At 61.6% G+C, this 14,070-nt stretch overlaps 1 protein-coding gene across 1 annotated transcript in view; it reads right to left on the reverse strand.

The window, feature by feature from the left end:
* The window catches only part of ZC3H3 (zinc finger CCCH-type containing 3), a 90,291-nt gene that overhangs the window by 65,288 nt on the left and 10,933 nt on the right, over positions 1 to 14,070 (reverse strand). The window lies entirely within an intron of this gene.

Genomic DNA, 14,070 nt, shown 5'->3' on the forward strand with positions numbered 1-14,070 from the left:
AAGAGCGTAGTCAATGTCACTGAACTGTGCATGTAGAAATTTTTGAAATGGTGTATCTTTGGCTATGTGTATTTTCACCAAGAAAAAAGGTCGAGAAGGGAGAGGGTTGACATGTCATGGGGCTGTTAACCAATGTCATAAAACAATATGTGTACTACTATTTCATGAGAAACTATTTGTTCTGTAAGCCTTCACCTGAAATACAATTAAAAAAAAAAAAAGGCAAAAATAAAAAATAAATTGAAAAAAGCCACACACAAAAAAAAAAGATCCCTCCAGCCCTTTAAAGTGTTAAATAGCAAATCTGTCACTTTGAGGACTAAAGTGTACCTGACCCAAACCATGATATTTTCAATTGCCTCATATGCATGTGAAAGCTGGGCAATGAATAAGGAAGACCGAAGAATTGACCCATTTGAATTGCGGTGTTGGGAAAGAACACTGGATACACCACGGACGGCCAGAAGAACAGACATATCTTTCCTGGAAGAAGTACAGCCAGAATGCTCCTTAGCAGCGAGGATGGTGAGATTTGGTCTCATGTACTCTGGACATGTTATCAGGAGGGATCAATCCCTGGAGAAGGACAGCATGCCTGGTAAAGTAGAGAGCAAAAAAGAGGAAGACCCTCAACTGGATGGATTGACACAGTGGCTGCAACAATGGGCGCAAACAGCAGTGACTGTGAGGACGGCACAGGACCGGGCAGTGTTTCGTTCTGCTGGCCATGGGGTCCCCTGAGTACGAACTGACTCGACAGCACCTAACAACAACCCAACGATCACGTCAAGTCAGCGCAGGTTCCCTGGGAGACAGGAGGTCCCGTGACCGGGTATGGGGCTTGCACACTCCCACGCTGTCCACAGGGCCTGTGGCCACCCCCCTCCAGCCCTCACAGCACCCACACGCCCACCTTTCCCAGTAACCGCTGAGCTCAGGCCTGTGGGCAGGGACTTGTCGGGATGCCTGCATCAAGTGCCCGAGTGCTGGGCACAGTGAATGTGTTAAACAGGACAGGTGAGGCGTGTCCTACGGGGCCATGTCCAGGCTGGGCTGATGTTGCCTGGCACCCAGGGGCCCAGAGTCGGGGTGGCAAGTGACAAGGATCACAGAGCAGACGGTAACAGTGGTGGCCAGGCCCAGCCGAGCCCCGGGGCCTCCTGCCTGCAGCTGGCCACCTGAGCTGCACACAGGCCCACAAAGGCACCGTCCGCTCCCGGGGGAACGGCCCCCCAGAGCCACGGGCAGGCGCTGAGGCCTTGGCCCTGAGTGGCCTGCACCCAGCCCTGGCCGCCCCACCACAGCACACTCCCCATTACTTCTGCTGGCTGAGGGGTTTTATATAGATAATCATGTTATTTAGATAGGATGTTAGTTTAATTCCCTTCATTACAGCCTCCCAGGGCTGTAATTTTTTTCTCCGCATGATGTATTCCCTGTGGCACATTTCACTCAAATCAAGCCCTCGTGCCTTTACTGCAAACGATGCCCCTGCGTCCCCGTTATCAGGCCTACACACACGGCCGTGCCCCGCCATCCTGAGGTCACTGCTAATGACTAATCGATCTCATTAGCTTTCCTAATTAAAAACTTTACTGCCGCAATGAAAGACAAACTACAAAAAACTGCTGGCATCATATGTGAATGGATATGAGCCCCATCCGTCAGACTGGCTTGCCTCCCGCCTGCAGCACCGCACTGGGCCGGCCCAGCTCTCCTGGGTGTTCCCACCGCAGCCCCCTCCACGCGGCCAGCCAGTGCACACTCAGCAGGTGGCTAGGGTGGGTGGCCTGGGAGGGCGGGGACAACAGTCACAAAGCCCCCAGGAGCCTTCCCATCAGCACCAAGCACAAGTGTGTCACGTGGGTTCACTCCCTGAGCCCCGCGGCTCAGGCTGGGCAAGGTGAGCCGGCCGTCTGGTACAGCGGCCCTGATCCAGCACCTCACTGCCTGACGTGCCCAGGCAGAAGCTCCAGGGGGTCGAGTACCAGGCCCTCTTGGGGCTGGCAGGCCCTGGTGGCTGTAGGCGACGGCCCCCCACGGGCCAGCCTGGGGGACTCACCTCCCAGCTGTGCCCACAATCCCACCGCAGAGGGCGGCCAGAGTCAAGCAGAGGTCACATATGTGCTCGCTCGGCTCCACAGCAGAGAGCCAGTTGCGAAGGAGTTCAGATTTTTATGGAACTTCGAAGGGAAATAACTAGCAAGAAAATGAGTTGCTAATTTCACAATTGGCTAATGAATAAGGAGAAGATGAAACTGGAATTGCTGCTTTGTGCAAAGAACCGCCCGAGGCGCGAGAAGGCTGCTCCTGGGATGGCACGGGAGGTGCCTCTGCAGTGCGGCCCCAGCACCGCCCCGCGGTTTGTCCGGGCCCAGGGTGCAGACGGAAGCAGCCTGGCTCCGAAGGAGGGCCCGACCCACAACAGTCCCTAGACAGACTCCAACGGCATCCCAGGCCTCAAGGACGCCAGCACCTCTGCCCGGGAGCAGGCAGGGCCCAAGCACGAAGGGGCAGAGCCGCACAGCAGGCCTCTGCCGGGCTTAGTGATGTGCCCCCGACCCTGAAAGCCCCTTCCCTGGAACCACACAGGCCAGCAAGGACACCACACGCGGCCCACGGGCCCTTCTCGCAGAGCCACCAGGCAGAGTCCCAGTGGGAGAGCCAGAACCAGCCATGGAGGCACCAGGCCGGCCGGAGAGGCCGGGTCCAGCTCTGTGAATCCATGAACGGCAGGTGCTGGGGAGCCAGCGTGGTCCTCAGACAAGGGCGCTAGGGAGTGGGTGGAGAGCAAGGCCTGGTGAGGTCAGCCCTGAGGTTCTGGGCCCTCACTGCTGTAGGGTGGGGGGCCAGGGGCCACAACCCAGTGTCCACCCAGGCACCTGCCCACCCTGAGGACTCGCCTGGGCTGCTGCAGCAAGCTGCCCACGGAAGGCTGTTGGGCTCGAGGCAGGCGTATGGATGCTGCTGTGCCGGAGTCCCCACACGAGCCTAGGGGTCCACCACCACCCTGCCCCAGCCGGCTCACATGGGGCCACATCGAGCAACAGCTAAATTGCACTCTTGAAAAAATGACCAGACATGCAAGTGGGCGTGCAGCGTGCGTTCCTGAGCAGCCTGAAGTAGCTTGAGGTGCTCTTGCGTTGTGAACCGTGATGCGTACCTAAGCAGCTGCCGGGCTGGGCGGCAGGTTCTCTGCTCACTGCTCCGGCCACACGCAGGCAGGGTCCTCCACCTCTCGCAAAGGCGGTGCAGCCAGTGCTGCTCCCAGGCTAAGGGGCTGCCCAGGGCACGGTGTGCTCGGCCCAGCCAGACTGACTTGGGCCCTGAGTTCCCACTGTGCAGGTCCGAGGCAAGGACGCCAGGGCTGCCCTTGGGAAGACAAGGGCTTCGGGCTTGGAGGAGGGCAGACCCCAGGGGCTGTCTGGAAAGTCCTTGGGATCAGGACTTTCTGTGATGGAGCAGAGCCCAGGATACGCACAGCTCACCAAGCCACCACGTCAACCTCAGCACGTTCCACCTGCAACACTGTGTCTCATCTTACCCCGGGGGCACTGGACCCAACCTCTGCCCAGGCCACATGCCCACCATCTGGCCCTCACCCTCGCCCCTCTCCTCCAGCCCCTCCAGCGCCTTCAGGCCCCTGTCCCGGACACACCACCCGCCCGGGGGAGAGCCCGCCTGAGGCCGTAGCCCAGACTCCCCCAGCGCCCCTGCCCCACCCTGCTCACTGCTGACCCCCCCGGCTCCCAGGCCCACCCCCAACCATGGCCCCCCAGCCTCTGACTCAGGCTGCACCACACAGCATTCCCGTCCTGCACCGGGCCCGTCAGAGAGTGAGCGGAACTTCGAGGGGTCGGAGAACGGAAGTCTAACAGGTGCTGCCCTGCTGACAAGCACTGGGGTCGGCCCTCACATGTGCCTCCCAGGGCCCCCCCAGAACAACCACAACAGCTGCCATGCCAGGCACCTGCCACATACACATCCTGTGTGACCCCTCTTCACCCCATAGGCGAGCTATATCAGCATCCCCACCGTACTGGTGAGGAAACGGGCTCAGAGAAGACAAGTAACTTGCCCAAGATCACACAGCCCTTGAGCCAGGAGCCAGGATTTGAGCTTGGCAGCTGGCTCCAGAGCATTCTACCACACAAGGCTGTGCTACCAGGAGCATGGACATCTCTCTCCTTCTGGCGGATGGAGGCCCTCAAGACTGTAATGTCTTCTCTGCCTCTTCAACTGCTTTGTGCCTTAATCCACTTCGTATGATCTCAGTGTGGGTAGTGTTCGCACAGTGTAGCTTTTCCAGACTTTTACTTTACTCCTGTGTCCTTCTGTTTGAGAGCAGCACATGGTTAGGTTTAGTTTTTCTCTTCAGTCTGATAATCTCTGTCTATTAATTAAGGCATCTAGCTCATTTACGTTTAGTGCAACGAGTGACATCTTCGGGTTTAAGTCTACCCTCTTATTATTTGTGTGAAGTGCTCTGGAGGGCTCACCAGGGGCAACTAGACAGTGGCTGAGGCCTTCCCGACGGGCAGACCCCCAGGATCTACACACCAGCTGCCTGGAGTGGGAGAGCACTTCCACAGTGGCAGGGAAGGCACCTGAACTCACCCATGGGAGCCAGCCCCCTGCCTGGGCTCTAGCCAGGCACCTGCCTGCCTTCTCCCACCGAAGCCCCTTTTGCAGATCATCATTTAATCTCTTGGGCCTCCTTGTGGCCACCCTCCCTATTTGCAGTCTCTGTGGCCATGGGACAAGGCACGTGCCACCCAGGGCCCCTGCCTCCTGGGCGCCGACAAGCTCATCTCCCCGGATGCTGGATGCACCAAGGGCCTGCCTGCCGCTCGGCTGCTCCAGGCTTGTAGAAGACTCTGGGCTCGTGGCACCGCCCCCATGAGAGGTAGGCCCGCCGTCCGGCCCACCTGCACAGGTCAGTTCCCTGCCTTCAGCTCCCCCCACACATGGGCCCCCTCAGACTCGAGTGGAGACCTGAAGCGTCCCCCTGCCCCGCAGCCCTCCATCATGCAGTCAGCCGGCTCACAGCGTGGACCTTGCAGGGCACCGCGGGGGTGTGGGCGATTAGTGTCGATGAGCACCACTGTCCCCGAGGGGCAGCCATGCATGACACAGCTCATCTGCGCCGCCCAGCTCCCTGCAGGTGGTGGCTAGAGGCAGGCAGGGCTACTCTGAGGGGCCCTGGCCAGGAAGAGGGGAAGCTGGTTCGGGGGGCCCCACAGGAGGCCAGACCACCCGTCCACTGCCTGGAGGGGAAGTGTCCAGTGGCACAACCTTATCAAGGGCCACTGAGCCCTCCCCGCATGACAGAATCCCCAGCTTCAGACGCATAGTCGAGCTGCAGGACCACCACGGAGCAGGGTGAGATGGGACGGGCTGGGGTCCCAGAAAGGAGGGACAGGGAGGATGCCAGCCTGGACGGCCGCAGCAGGAGGGAGTGTATCCCTTCGCCCATGAAAGGTGCTGGGAAACAGGCTGCAGACCCAGCCTGCACGTGCAGACAGACGATGCAGCCCAGCGTAGCCCCAGGCAGCCCTCCTTGGCCAGGCCCACTGCCCCACTGCCTCGCCCACAAGGCCCCTCTGACTTGGCCCTCGTTATTGTAAGAGAGCACCCCCTCCGAGGGGAAGGATATTAATGTACACACAGGGGCTGGGATGGCGGCGAGACGGGGGGCTGATGAACACCCGCGCTGAGGAGCTGCCAGGGCGTGCGCTCTAACAAGCTTCAGAGGTGGGATGACTGGAGTCACAAAGTATGAATTTTTATGAGCCTAATAAATCACTCCACTTTTCCTCCTTTTGATTGCTTCCAGCACTTCAGACGCACAGGCCCGCCTGCATCGATGGCTCAGGCCCGTGGTTACCGTGACCGTGGGGGTGGTGGGCGGGCAGCCAGGGACCAGGAGCCGCCCTCACCACACAGCCCACCCCCCAGGTGCCCAGAGTCCCTGGCTCTGTGCCTAGGGAAGCCCCTCGGGAGTGTGAACGGGTTGCACAGCTCAGCAGACAGCAGTGAAGGGTCCCTCCTCCCGCCCCTCACTGCCCACTAACAGGCCCCGCGCAGAGCCCACATCAGCAGGTGAGCATGCGCAGGGCCCCACTGGAGCAAGAGACTCAGTCACCCACAGGTGGCCGCAGGGATGCCCCTCCTTCTCCCGCTCAGAATCAACACTGGAGACTGGCGTCCAAGATGAGTTGGCCCCAGGGTGTGGGCATGTGTGCACATACGTGTACACACGCACCCACGTGTACTCACACATGCACACATATATGCACATACACACATGCACACTTCTGCATGCACGCTTGCACACCCACACCCCGTCCACAGCAGAGATGGGGGAGGAGCCAACCCACCGGCCCCCGGGGGAGGGTGCACAGACCGAATGAGGTCTCCCAGGCAGATCCCGTGGGGGTTCCCACCCTGGGTGCACCAGAGGGCCACTGGCCTCAGCAGCGCCACGCGGGGGAGGGGGTCTGTCTCTTACAAACACTCATGGATTATCCAATCACGGCCACAGCCCCGACAGGCCGGCAAGCTGCCGAGCAGCCGTGCGCGCTGCAGTGTGAGGGTCCAGATGCAGCAATGACAAATCACGCTGTCAGCACCATTCCCGTGCGGGGCCCGTGTCCCCCACATCCCACTACCTGGTGCTTAATGACAGCACTGTCAGGCGAGACGCGCGGCGGCGGCCTGTCACAGCCCTATTAGAGGAGAGATTGAGACCCCCTCTCCTCAGACTCACTCGAGCACCGCAAGCCGCGAGTCCCTGTAATTACCGCACGCAGCCATCGATCCACGCTGACACCTAACCCGTCTGCATGACACGGCGGACGTGCTCCCTGACAGGTGCTATAGATTACGGGAGGCGGGTCTTCCCCACCCCTTTTAACCACTGCTCCTCCTGCCTAAAAGCAGGGAGGGACGAGGGAGGGTGAGCACCTTCCTACCTCCCGCCCGTCTGCCTAGAGCAGAGTGCCCGGGGGGAGAGGATGTGCCCGCGGGCAGGGCCCCCCGACTACTGTGCTCCACTGGGTCCCCGAGAGGACAGGGCCAGCAGCGTGCCCCCAAGAGCTTAGTCAGGCCCACAGGACCCTCCCAGGCCGGGACGGGTGAGCACGGCAGGCGCTCTGCCCCTAGCAGTGGCACCTCTGCCCTCTCTGGCAGCAGCGGCAACAAGGATGGACAGACAGGAGAGGGGGGCAGAGCAGGACGAGGCTGGGCCCGGGGGCAGGGCTGCGCAGGGCGGAGCAAGGCCCAAGGGTCCCTGCCGTGCTTGTCCCCTGTGGCGGCTCTGCAGACTCTGTCCCCTCTTAGCTTCCATCCATGGATCTCTTCACTAGAACCAAATGGCCAGAAACATTATAAACATAAAAACACATGAAAAATGTTGAACTGACAAATGTTTTGTTATCTACGTTTTTACAATTAAAAAAAAAAAAAACTAGAAAAATTAACAGTGTTCTACGGAATTATTACAATTAAATGTTTGAAAAGTTCAGGACAGAGTTTTTACAACAACTATAAACCCTGGGAGGCAGGGAAGGCCTACACCGTGGCCCAAGGAAGGCCGCCCACAGCTGTTGCCTGCCCTGGTGAAGGGCGACGGGCAGCAGTGACGCCACCATCGGGCAGGAACACTTGACTCACTCAACAAACGTGCACAGGGACCGTGCCAGGCACGGGGCTCAGGCCCCTCCTCGGGAGGCAGAGTCCCCGGGCACTCATGGAGGGAGGCCTTTGCCTGCGAAGAGCGGGTCTCCTGACAACGGTTACAACGTGGCCCTGAGCAGCGTTTCTAACCAGTTCAAACTGGATCAGTCATGGCCGACAAAGTGAAACTAGAAGAGACTGAAATTTTTTTAAATTTTAAAAATTTGGGTGATCCAGAACGATAACCGAAACAGAAAAAATTAGAGGTCAAAGCCCTGGAACGGGAGACTCAGTAGAGACCTAGTGAGCCCTTTCAGGAGCCTGGGCAGGAGACGAGGTCACTGGCGGGACTGAAGACAGAGACACACAGTCAAAGCAGTCAGGCTGGCCGCCAGCTTTGAGCAGGGCACCGCTGTTTCAGACTTTCCAAGAGAGTTGGTTGCTGTGCAACACCCACCCTGTCCTTGTTTTCTAAGAGGCAGGTTAAGTTCCTAGTAGAGGTTTGACCCGTAAGTTTTCCTGTTCCAGTTATGGTCCTGATTCACCTAAATTTAAAAAATTCAGGTTTGTTCCAATGTCCTTGCTCGGCCATGACTGAACCAGGAAGAACCAATTCAAAGCTCCGGCCCCGCCTGAGTACACTGGCCACAGGCTTCCCGCCAGAGCTCCAGTGTCCTGGGGGGCGCCCTCTAGTGGCCTGGCCATGGCAGCACCTCAGGGAGATCCCTCACACTTCACCTGTCTCCCCTGGCTGGGGCAGCTGGCCTCCCCCTCACACTATTGCCCAGGCTGGAAGCCGGCTGCCCCTCTTGCCCACATGCAGCTACTCTCGAGCAGGTCCTGTGCCATGCCAGTGCCCAAGCTCAGACAACCCCTCCATCTGCCCTGCTCGCTGCTGTGTCCCCCCACCTACGTGCCGGGTCCCTGACACCAATCATAGGTGAGAAGGCCGCCTGGAGTGCCCAGGCCCTGACCGAGGGCAGGCCCACCCCCCAGGTAACGCGAAGCCAGCCACACTAGCTTCCCCGGACAGAACTGGCCCACAGTTACAGGAGAGGGAGGCAATTCCACAAGCCACCAGCTCTCTCTCCACCCGGTCACCCCATGTGCACCACTGACTCCTAATAGCTAGACAGCCCCAGGACCCTGCCACAAAGGGGCGAGGTCAGCACTTCGAGGAGTGGGTACAGCAGCTGGCCTGGGGAAGGGACGGAACAGCTGGCAGCATTTGGGGGGACTGAGGACAGGCCCTGGGTAGGGAGGTGGCAGGTGGCTGGCAGGTGGACAGGCAGTGCTAACCACTCCACTCACTGGCTGCTGGCCATGGGCACACGAACGGCCACAGTGGCCACCCCCCAGAGGGTTCTCAACAAGGACCCAACCACCTGCCTGCCTGGGCAGCCTGGGCTCCTCCCAGGAGACCCTTCCCACCAAGGGAGCAGGGGTGGGCGGTCCATGCAGCACCCTACGGGGGCTGGGGAAGTGTAGGGTGGGGCCCAAGGTGGGGGTGGGGGCAGTAAAGCAGCACAAGCCCCGCAGGGCAGAGGCAGGGAAGCAGCGTGAGGACAGACTGCAGGCGCAGGAGTGGCGTGTCAGGGTGTGGCCACAGCAGGGACAGGGCGACGACGTGGGGGAGGGGGCGGCATCCATGGAGGACCACGGCGGGGATGGGCCCACCCTGAGCACCTGGCCTCACACAGCTCACTCACCTTCATAACAACCCTGCCACAAAGTGCTCCTGGCTTGTCCTCCATCTTCTTGGTGAAGGCGCCAAGGCGTGCAGCGGGGACACGGGTGGCACCAGGACCCTCATGCATCTCCCCCACCCCACCCAAGGGACAGACGCCTGGTGCCCAGCACATGGGCAGGCGGTCTCTCCTCCAGCCACAGAACGGGAGGGCCAGCACAGGGACCCTTCAAATCCCAGCCACATGGATGACACTGTTGTCTGACACAGGCCCCTTGGCACAGAGGGGCCTCAGCACAACTCTGGCCGGGTGGCCCCTCCTGCACCACTAGGACACCCCGCAGGGCCCAGTCACTCTGGGGGACGCCACACCACATGCCTCATTCAAGCCGCACGCTTAATTGCTCCACTGCCAAACAAGGAGGACGATGAGGAGGAAAGCTGCCAGATCCCATCATGGCTCCGTGCGGCGCGGACCCAGTGTCGAAGAAGCACAAAGCTCGGGTGACGACGCAGACGGGGGCGGCACAGAGACTGGAGGAAGGGCTCAGCAGGGGGACCGGGCGCTGGGTTCCAGCCCTTTCCAGAAGGCTCCACCAGGTTCTCGGCACCATCCCCAAGCGGCAGCACCTCTAGGCAGCTGGGGGACCTGGAGTTCAGCCCCAGGCAGGCTGGGGGCACAGGAGGTGGTCAAGGAAAGCCTGAGGCAGAGAAGGCTTCAGTGAGGGCCTTGACGGGGACAGACCCCGGGCCGGTCACGGGCAGATGCCACCTCACTTATGTCCCTTATCTGCCTGATTTCCTCTGCAGATCCTATCAACTCTACGCACTGAGCCCCAACCTTATGATGGGGAGACAGCTGTATGGACGCCCATGGCTGGGCCTTCTCAGCTCTCCCTGCCCTGGGGGCCCCAGTCTCCTTTCTGGAGCCTGGGTGCATGTGGAGCTTCAGGGCATGGGACATGGACAGGTTCCGGGGCAACTCCTCCTCCTCACTGCCACTGGGAGCCCGCTCAGCCAGAGACCCCCAGGCCTGTGCTCACCCCACACCCCCGGGATGTCCCCAGGCAGCCAGCTCTTGTCCAGCATCTGGGAGACCCCCACCCCGACTCCTTCCCACGGGTCTGGACACCAGCGCCCACTGCCCTAAGGCTGCCCCTGAAACTGCAAGGCTTCTCCTGGGGCCCCGGGGCCGCCAGCACCGCCCTGCAAGCTCGCCCAGCACTGGGCACAGACCCCAGGCCGCTCGCTGGCCCACCCGCCCAGTCTGAGGGCAGCATCTGCCCTGCAGCCCAGCCCGCCTGGGAGCCCCAGCTCAGCTCCTGTCCGTGGCTGCCTCCACACCTGCCCCCCGGGAACAGTTAGTCCCACTCGTTGAAGCTGCTTCCTCAGGGACCCTCAGAAACTGCCCCTGTCAACAGCCTGGAGCCCCATGGCACAACCACGTTGCTCTGCTCAGCTCTGACCAAACACCCACCCCCACCCCCGAATGTGCACCTGAGGAACCCCAGCCCCTCAGGACTGAAAACCAATCACCAACCATCTGGTCTGCCCCTTCTCTGAAGTCCAGGCTGACTGGCCTGCCTGGGCAGCTCAGACCTCAACAGGAGCCCCCCCTCCTGGCCTCTTGCTCCCTGGCCACCAGTGTGGTACTGTCTGGGGCCAAAGTCAAGAACATACACACGCCCAGAGGATGCTGACCCCACGGCAGCCCCGAGGGCCCTACACAGAGAACACGGGATAGAAGGGGCCCTGGTGTGGAGGAGCAGCAGGGCCCTGGGAACGGCTGGGAGGGGACAGCTCCTGAGGCGGGAGCATGACCACCCTCGCCAGCCCGTGGCCCGAGGAGCCCTGTGGAGGCCGAGGTCGGGCCTTCAGAGCTCTCGGCCCAGCCCCTCCCTGCCTTTCTGCTTGACGTCGGGACTTGAGGACTCGGAAGATGAGGGGCAGCCAGCCCGGCCTGCAGAAGCAGAACGCAGGACCCCCAGAGAACAGCATTTCGGGAAAATGGACAGACATGTGTTCTCCTTTTCTTTCAGAGGGTAGGGAGCTTGTCTGGACCTGGCTCAGGCTGCCCCCCAACCCCAGCTTGGCAGCCCGCCCAGCTGTGCATCCCCTAGCGTCAGGGCTGTGGTTCAGGCCAGGCTGTGCCTGGAGGTCAGGGGCGGTCAGGCTGTGCCCCACAGGGTGACTGGTGCCACCCCGACTGCCACGGGAGGGCGGCACAGAGCCAGGCCCCCAGTAGAGGCGGATGAGGCTCTTGGAGACTCAGTAGGGGTGGGGCAGCAGGACACAGCTCCTCCAAGTCCTCCCTTGGGTCCTTGCCCACCAGCTGCATCCCTCCCCCCCTCGCGGAGCACCTGCCCATCTTAACGACAAGGAGGTGGCTGAGCAGACCGAGGACACCAGGCGCGGGCACCCAGGGCACGGGCTGGCTGCCGGCGGCTCCAGCAGAGCCCAGGCCCCAACACTGATCTGGCTGTGTGTGCTGTCTCTAAGCAGCTTGCACAAGCAGCTCCTGTGGGCCTAGGGGGCTCTCACGAAGAGGGCGGCCCAGGCCAGTGGCAGGGCCGGCCATCAGCCAGAGAGCAGGCCTGCCTCATGGAACCGGGTGAGCGGGGCAGTGAGGGTGGGCTGCCCCTCCAGGCCTTTACCAGGCCTGCCCACAACTCCATCTGGACCCCGATGGACTGCTGGCCCGTGCAGCCCACTCCGGCCCTGTCTTCACTTTGGCTGACAAGCCCAGCTTCTGCTCCATGAGTGACAGTCGGCTGCTGGCCGACACTGGGAGGGGAAGGTCGAGCCGGCACAGAAAGAAAAGCGCTTCCGGGCCAGGCCTGGCTCCCACAGTGTAGCAGGGCTGAGACCGTACTGCACATAGTGGCATGGAGGAGAGCAAAGTGTGGAGGCAAGAATGGTCTATAGGAGGCCGAAGGATGGCTGAGCCAGCGGGGCATCAGGGATGGGCAGCAAGGGCCACAGGTTCACACCGGCCTCTGCTAGGGTCCACGGCACAGCGCCTCGGGCCAGTCAACGATTGCCAGGAAGCGGGTGGGGCCCCAGAAAGGCACATGGGGGCCTTGGCAGGGCAGAGGGAAGGAAGGCAGTGAGCTGGACTCCAAGGCCATCCCCCTGTCCCTGCAGAGACACAGTACCGGCTCCTCACGCTCACCGACCTCAGCGTCCCCCTGGGAATGGGTCACTCCCTGCACAGTGCCTGGACAGTAATTGCTCAGCAAGACCTAACCAGCCCTCCCCCTCCCCGCGGCTGCCCCTCCCCGCGGCTGCCCCTGCAATCCCAGGGTGCAGGGCAGAGGCATGGCGGCCAGCTCGGGCCTGACCAGGCAGCTCACCCTGCGCAGGGGACCTTCTCTGGAGCACACCCCAGACGGAGGTACTGGGAAGGGGACAGGCCGGGCATCACGGGACGCCTCCTAGAGCGTGCATGCAGCCACATGTCCTGTGTGCTGTCCGTGGCAAACTGGCAGGCAGCTTGAGAGAGCCCACCCCAGCGGCAGCCACAGAGGGAAAAGCGGCTGCCTCATCCCACATGCGGTGGCTGTCCACTGGGGAGGGATTCTGGGGACAAGAAGGACACGTAGGGGCAGGGGACCCCTGGACTCTGCTACCCGGTCACTGGCTCTACGGCGCTGTGGGGCCAGATCCACAGGGGAAGAGGAGGCGCAGCACATATGTGGGCACACCCAGGCACCCCAAGCCGACTCCCGCGGAATAACTAATTGGCACGGCCATGAGGCGCATGAAATCGAGGCCTCTGCACGTCGGATAATTTATGCAAGACGAGCGGGCGCTGCAGCTGCCTGCCCAGTGCCTAACTCAGCATTTTCTTTTCCCTGATGGAAGCAGGACTCCAGATTTAACGACTCTCCTGGCCTTTCACGGTGCTTGCTGTTGTGAAGCCTGACAGTCCGCTGCATGCTGGCAAGTGGGGGACCGCGCCCCAGGAGTCCCAATCCCCTAGACGGCCTCCTGGGAGGGCGACAGCCCCAGGGAGGCTTGGGGCAGAATCAGAGAGAAAAGACTGCAGTGGCAGACCCTCGCCCAGCACGGCCCTGTGCCCCTGGGACCACTGGTCCCAGGCGGTGGCGGGGGCCCTAGGGACCCTTTGCCCACTCAGCCCCAGCGCAGCCCTGTCTCCCAGACCTCTCTGGTGGACCAAGGCGTCCTCCTTGCCTGGGGTGAGGTAATGGGTACACAGTCCGCCCCTACAGACCAGGTTCTCGGGGTGAGACAGAGCCCCAGAGGATCAGGTCTGTGTGCGGGGTCAGAGGGCGGGGCCGTCAGAGAGCGAGCAGGCTGCCGGGGGCGGGACCAGTAGGGGGGCGGGGCCACAGAGAGGGAGCAGGATGTCAGGGGGCGGGACCAGTAGAGGGGGCGGGGCCATCAGAGAGGGAGTGGGATGTCAGGGGGCGGGACCAGTAGAGGGGGCGGGGCCATCAGAGAGGGAGTGGGATGTCAGGGGCGGGACCAGTAGAGGGGGCGGGATGTCAGGGGGCGAGACCACTAGAGCGGGTAGGGCCATCAGAGAGGGGACAGGACGTAAGAGGGGGTGAGACCACTAAAGGGGGCGAAGCCATCAGAGGAAGTGGAGGCGGCGGCGTCAGTGGGGGCGGGCCCAATCAGAAAGGGACCGGGCCAGAGCTGGAACACCAGGACCAAAGGCACGAGGAGCCCACAGGAGGACT

The sequence above is a fragment of the Trichechus manatus genome, unplaced genomic scaffold, assembly GCF_000243295.1.
Source record: "Trichechus manatus latirostris isolate Lorelei unplaced genomic scaffold, TriManLat1.0 scaffold00185, whole genome shotgun sequence".
In the NCBI taxonomy this organism is placed as follows: domain Eukaryota; kingdom Metazoa; phylum Chordata; class Mammalia; order Sirenia; family Trichechidae; genus Trichechus; species Trichechus manatus.